The sequence below is a fragment of the Apium graveolens genome, unplaced genomic scaffold (assembly GCF_009905375.1).
Source record: "Apium graveolens cultivar Ventura unplaced genomic scaffold, ASM990537v1 ctg5817, whole genome shotgun sequence".
Taxonomy (NCBI): Eukaryota; Viridiplantae; Streptophyta; class Magnoliopsida; order Apiales; family Apiaceae; genus Apium; species Apium graveolens.
In genome coordinates this window covers 37401-44159 of record NW_027419115.1, presented here as the reverse complement: position 1 = coordinate 44159, position 6759 = coordinate 37401, and the positions used below count along the sequence as shown (strand labels likewise).

General features: G+C 42.7%; 1 non-coding gene across 1 annotated transcript; it reads right to left on the bottom strand.

The window, feature by feature from the left end:
* Positions 1–281: 281 nt before the first annotated feature.
* LOC141702867 (small nucleolar RNA R71) lies at positions 282–388 on the bottom strand. The gene has a single exon (XR_012567280.1). It is a non-coding gene; the product is annotated as a small nucleolar RNA R71 (small nucleolar RNA).
* Between the last annotated feature and the right edge of the window lie 6371 nt (positions 389–6759).

Here is a 6759-nt window from a genome sequence, read left to right as displayed (position 1 = left end):
AAATCAAGCCGGGCACTATTCAGATGGTGCAGAATTCTGTTTCTTTTGGAGGAGCGGCAACTGAAGACCCCAACATGCACATAAGAAATTTTGTCGAGATCTGCAGCACTTTTAAGTATAATGGCGTGACTGATGAGGCTATCAAGTTGAGGCTTTTCCCTTTCTCACTGAGGGATAAGGCTAAAGACTGGTTACATTCTGAACCAGCTGGGTCCATCACTACGTGGCAAGATCTTACGCAAAAGTTTCTGGTGAAGTTTTATCCAATGGCAAAGACTGCTGCTATGAGGAGTGCTCTTACTCAGTTTGCGCAGCAACCTACAGAATCTATGTGCGAGGCTTGGGAACGCTACAAGGAAATGTTGAGAAAATGTCCACATCATGGAATGCCGGATTGGATGGTGATCACTGGTTTTTATAATGGTTTGGGGGCCCAATCTCGGCCCATGCTCGATGCAGCAGCTGGAGGAGCCTTATGGGCTAAAAGCTATACTGAGGCGTATAATCTTATAGAGACGATGGCTGCAAATGAGCATCAAAACCCAACTCAGAGGATGATGTCAGGCAAGGTAGCAGGTATTCTGGAAGTTGATGCAGCCACCGCTATTGCAGGCCAGCTCCAAGCGCTATCAATGAAGGTTTATTCTCTGGCTACGTATGGAGTTAATCAAATAGCTATGGTTTGTGAGCTTTGTGCAGGTTCTCATGCTACGGATCAGTGTTCTCTTGTCAACGAATCTGTTCAGTATGTGAATAATTATCAGCGACAACAGCAGCCTGTGCCAGCGACCTATCATCCTAATAACAGAAATCATCCAAATTTCAGCTGGGGGAATAATCAGAATGCTATTCAGCCACCATATCAGCAAGGAGTGAGTAAATAGTTTAACCCACCTGGATTCCAGCAACCATAGCAGTATGCTACAAGGCAATCATATCCTCAACAGGGAAGTGCAGCTGCACCTACTAGTGCTGATTTTGAGGAACTTAAGCTGTTGTGCAAGAGTCAGGCGATTTCTATCAAGACCTTGGAAAATCAAATCGGTCAATTAGCCAATGCAGTGCTCAATCGTCAACCTGGCACTCTTCCCAGTGACACGGAAGTACCAGGCAGTAAGGAAGCTAAAGAGCAAGTCAAGGCTATTACCTTAAGGTCTGGAAAAGTAGCTGATGCTGAAAAGGCAAAAGAAGTCGAAGCTGAAGTTAGAGATAAAGAATCTAAGCAAAAGGAGAAAGCGGCGGAACCAAGGAAGACTACTGTTGAACACACTCTGCCTGAGGCTAATACAGGGGAGAAACAGCTCTATCCTCCACCACCTTTTCCTAAGAGATTGCAGCAACAAAAGCTGGATAGACAGTTTGGGAAGTTTCTGGAGGTGTTCAAGAAACTTCACATCAATATACCTTTCGCTGAGGCTTTGGAACAAATGCCTAGTTATGCGAAGTTTATGAAGACTATTCTTTCAAGGAAGGTGAAACTGGATGACCTTGAAACCGTTGCTCTCACGGAAGAATGCAGCGCTGTTCTGCAGCAAAAGTTACCGCCAAAACTGAAAGATCCAGGAAGCTTCACCATTCCTTGCACCATTGGCAATCTAACTTTTGACAAGTGCCTTTGTGATTTGGGAGCAAGTATTAATCTGATGCCGTTGTCGATCTTTAAAAAGCTGGATCTGCCTGATCCAAAACCCACATACATGTCGCTACAATTGGCGGACCGTTCCATTACTTACCCAAGGGGCATAGTTGAGGATGTGCTCGTCAAGGTGGATAAGCTCTTCTTTCCAGCAGATTTTGTTATTCTAGATTTTGAGGAAGATAAGAAGATTCCCATAATCTTGGGAAGGCCTTTCTTGGCTACTGGTCGTACCTTGATAGATGTGCAAAAAGGTGAACTTACTATGCGGGTCCAAGATCAGGATGTGACCTTCAATGTATTCAAGGCAATGAAATTCCCTACAGAAGATGAGGAGTGCTTAAAAGTGGATGTGATTGATACTGCAATTACTTCGGAACTCGATCACATGCTAATGTCTGATGCATTGGAAAAGGCCTTATTGGGGGATTTTGACAGCGATGATGAAGATAGCAACGAGCAATTACAATATCTGAACGCTTCTCCATGGAAGCGAAAGCTGGACATACCATTTGAATCTCTTGGTACTTCTGACCTTAAGAATGCTGAAGGGAAGCTCAAACCATCAATAGAGGAAGCACCTACCTTGGAGCTCAAACCATTACCTGAACACTTGAGGTATGCTTTTTTAGGTGATTCATCTACGTTACCTGTTATTATTTCAGCTGACCTTTCAGGTAGTGAGGAAGACAAGCTCTTAAGGATTTTGAGAGAATTCAAATCGGCTATAGGATGGACCATAGCAGACATCAAGGGGATAAGTCCTTCATATTGTATGCATAAAATTCTGTTAGAGGAAGGTAGTAAGCCAACTGTGGAACAGCAGCGAAGACTGAACCCGATCATGAAGGAGGTGGTAAAGAAAGAAATTCTGAAATGGCTAGATGCAGGCATCATTTATCCTATTTCTGACAGCTCGTGGGTGAGCCCCGTACAATGTGTACCTAAGAAAGGAGGTATCACTGTGGTCGCAAATGAAAAGAATGAGCTCATCCCTACTCGAACAGTTACAGGATGGAGAGTATGCATGGATTATAGGAAATTGAACAAAGCCACAAGGAAGGATCACTTTCCTCTTCCATTTATTGATCAAATGCTTGACAGATTGGCGGGACATGAGTATTTTTCTCTTCTGGATGGTTATTCCGGGTATAATCAGATTTGTATCGCACCAGAGGATCAGGAAAAGACTACCTTCACTTGTCCATTTGGCACATTTACTTTTCGCAGAGTTTCGTTTGGGTTATGTGGCGCCCCGGCCACCTTTCAGAGATGTATGATGGCTATATTCTCTGACATGATTGGAAATAACGTCGAAGTGTTCATGGATGACTTCTCCGTCTTTGGACACTCATATGATGAATGTTTGAATAATCTGCGCGCCGTACTCAAAAGATGCGTGGAAACTAATTTGGTGCTTAATTGGGAGAAATGTCATTTTATGGTGCGTGAAGGCATTATCCTTGGGCATAAGGTCTCTAGCAAGGGTCTGGAGGTGGACAAGGCCAAGGTGGGAGTCATTAAAAATCTTCCCCCACCCAATTCTGTGAAAGGAATCCGTAGTTTTCTTGGTCATGCGGGTTTTTATCGGCGATTCATCAAGGACTTCTCAAAGATATCTAAGTCGTTGTGCAATTTGCTTGAGAAAGATGTGCCTTTCAAATTTGATGATGAATGTTTGGCAGCATTCGAGACTCTCAAGAAGAGTTTGATCACTGCACCAGTTATTACAGCACCAGATTGGACAGAACCGTTTGAGATGATGTGTGATGCGAGTGATTATGCGGTAGGTGCAGTTCTGGGACAGCGCAAGAAAAATATCTTCCATGTGGTCTACTATGCGAGTAAGTCTTTAAATGGGGCCCAATTGAACTACACCACTACTGAGAAGGAGCTTTTGGCTATAGTCTTTGGCTTTGAGAAATTTCGATCTTATCTGCTTGGTACGAAAGTAACAGTATTCACTGATCAGGCAGCTATTCGCTATCTGGTTTCTAAGAAGGATTCGAAGCCGAGACTCATTCGTTGGGTGCTTTTACTTCAGGAATTTGAGTTAGAGATCAAAGATAGAAAAGGTACGGAGAATCAAGTAGCTGACCATCTCTCTAGGTTGGAGAATCCCGATTCTACTTCACAAGATAGGACGTTAATTAATGAATCTTTTCCGGATGAGCAGTTGTTTGCAATTCAGGAGGAAGAACCATGGTTTGCAGATATTGTAAACTATCTCGTCAGCAATATAATGCCTCTTAATTTGACATCCGCTCAAAAGAAGAAGTTTCTGCATGAGGTGAAGTGGTATATGTGGGATGAACCATATTTGTTTAGACAGGGAGCTGACCAGATCATCAGGAGATGTATCCCGTTCTGTGAGACGGAGGGGATATTACGAGACTGCCATTCCACGGTTTATGGTGGACACTATGGAGGTGAGAAGACGGCAGCTCGTATTCTGCAAGCAGGTTTTTTCTGGCCTACTTTGTTCAAGGATGCTCATCAGTTTGTTTTAAGGTGTGATCGTTGCCAAAGAGTGGGAAATTTGTCAAGGAAGGATGAGATGCCATTAAATGTGATGCTTGAAGTCGAGGTCTTTGATGTGTGGGGAATCGATTTCATGGGACCTTTTATCGCGTCTTGCAATAATCAGTACATCTTGCTGGCAGTCGATTATGTCTCAAAATGGGTCGAAGTTAAAGCTTTACCGACAAATGATGCAAAGGTAGTGCTAAATTTTCTTCATAAGCAAATTTTCACAAGGTTTGGAACACCTCGGGTAATCATAAGTGATGAAGGATCGCATTTTTGCAACCGTAAGTTCACTTCTATGATGCAGCGTTATAATGTGAATCATCGAGTAGCTACTGCCTATCATCCGCAAACAAATGGTCAAGCGGAAGTGTCTAACAGAGAGATAAAGCGCATTCTAGAGAAGGTTGTTTGTCCGTCAAGGAAGGATTGGTCTTTAAAGCTCGATGAAGCTGTTTGGGCTTACAGAATAGCATACAAAACTCCACTAGGGATGTCACCGTTTCAGTTGGTGTACGGTAAGGGATGTCATCTACCAGCGGAGCTTGAGCATAAGGCCTACTGGGCATTGAAGAAATTGAACCTGTATTTAGATGCAGCTGGTAAGAAAAGAATGCTTCAGCTTAATGAACTTGATGAATTTCGACTTCAAGCGTACGAGAATAACAAAATATATAAGGAAAAGGTGAAGAGGTGGCACGATAGGAAGCTACATCCTAAGTTATTTGTGCCAGGGCAACAAGTTCTTTTATTCAACTCTCGGCTCCGACTTTTTCCTGGGAAGTTGAAATCAAGGTGGTCTGGACCTTTTATTGTCAAAACTGTGTTTCCACATGGAGCGGTGGAAATTTTTGAGAATGATTCGGACCAAGCATTCAAGGTTAACGGTCAGCGGTTGAAGCACTACTATGGGGACATGGCAAACCGAGAGGTGGTTAGTGCCATTTTGTTGACTACTTGAGAAAGGTACGGAACGTCAAGCTAATGACGAAAAAGAAGCGCTGCGTGGGAGGCAACCCATGAATTGTTGTTACAGGAACCCTTAGAAGTTAATAACCTATCCAAAACCACAAAAAAATCAGAAAACAGGGGCTGAAAAAAAAATTTCCAGAGACCCTCTGCGCGCCCGCGCAGCTATGCTGAGCGGTCGCGCAGCTTGCTACGCGCCCGCGCAGAAATGCTGAGCGGCCGCGCAGGGGTCGAGTTCTAGAAAATTTTTACAGTTCAGAAAAAAAAAAAAAAATTGCATAATTGATCAAGAGTGGGCTCTTTGGTATTCGAGTTATTAAGTTCTTAGGGGACTTTGTGCCTAGTGACCTAAGGCTTTTAGAGTCTGGGATCCGCTAACCTAACGCTCGTTACATGGATACCATTGTATAAGTCTTTTGTGGACCTCACTCATTGCACGGTCAAATAAACATTTGAGTTGTAATTAAAAAGCACGATTCCGTAGTAAGCTCCAGAGTTCTTGTAGTGTTGTATATCACTTTGTGCCTAGAATTTTTATTCTTTGTATAATCATAGGATTGCCTTGAGGATAGTCTAGTCATAGTAATTGGTCTAGTTCCGAAGCATATCTGTTAAGCATTTGCACACACCACGTTTCTGGTTGTATGTCCGGTTGCACGAGTTTATTGATCTTTAGTTGTCTAACTGCATTCGTTGAGGTGTGACAATTGGGTTGGTTAATTGTAGTAAGGGGGATCGTTGCATTTTCATATAGATTGCATTCATGCATATTTTTATTTGCTTTTGAGTCTGTGACGCTTGAGGACAAGCATCGATTTAAGTTTGGGGGTGTGATAAGTGGCATTTTATACCACTTAGAACGTCTTAAAATGGCTTAAATTGGTGTCTTGAAATCAAGTATTTTGTGTATTTGATGCGTTTTTCTAGTGTTTATGCATTTCAGGGTAATAGTTGCATTTCGGGGGAGGAATCATCAAGAATAAGCCTTGGCATGTGTTCACCATTGCGAGAGGAAAGGAATGGGCAGATTACGGCGAAGAAACGGAGCAAGCTTGGAATTTTTCCAGTAGGGTCCTGCGCGCCCGCGCAGCAATGCTGAGCGGCCGCGCAGCAGCCTGCGCGCCCACGCAGAAATGCTGAGCGGCCGCGCAAGGTCGGGGAAAAAGCTGAATTATTTTAGACTTCTACTTCTGTGTGGCTTCCAACTTCTTTGTAATCTGAGTTTTATGGGACTATTATATAGGTAGATTTGAGACGTTTTCACAGAGAGTATTAAGGAGATTATGTTTTAGATTGTGTTTTACGTAAGAAGCGAAGGAGATAAGGAAGAAGACCGATTTAGCACACCACAACGAAGAGGAAGCATATATTCTTGTGATTCTTGTTTCGTTGTAACGTTGGATGCTAGTTTTCTTGCTTTGACTTATTTACTCTTGTGACGTACTCTGTTTTAATATAATTAGTGTAGTTATTATTTTCTTGTGTTTGTTTGTCATGATTTCATATGAACCCATGATGGCGATGAGTTCTATTATGGGCTAATCGTGATCATGGGGTTGCAACGGATTTATTATGGAATTCTTTAGTTAATTGTTTAATACTTTAGTGTGTGATGATTGCATGATATC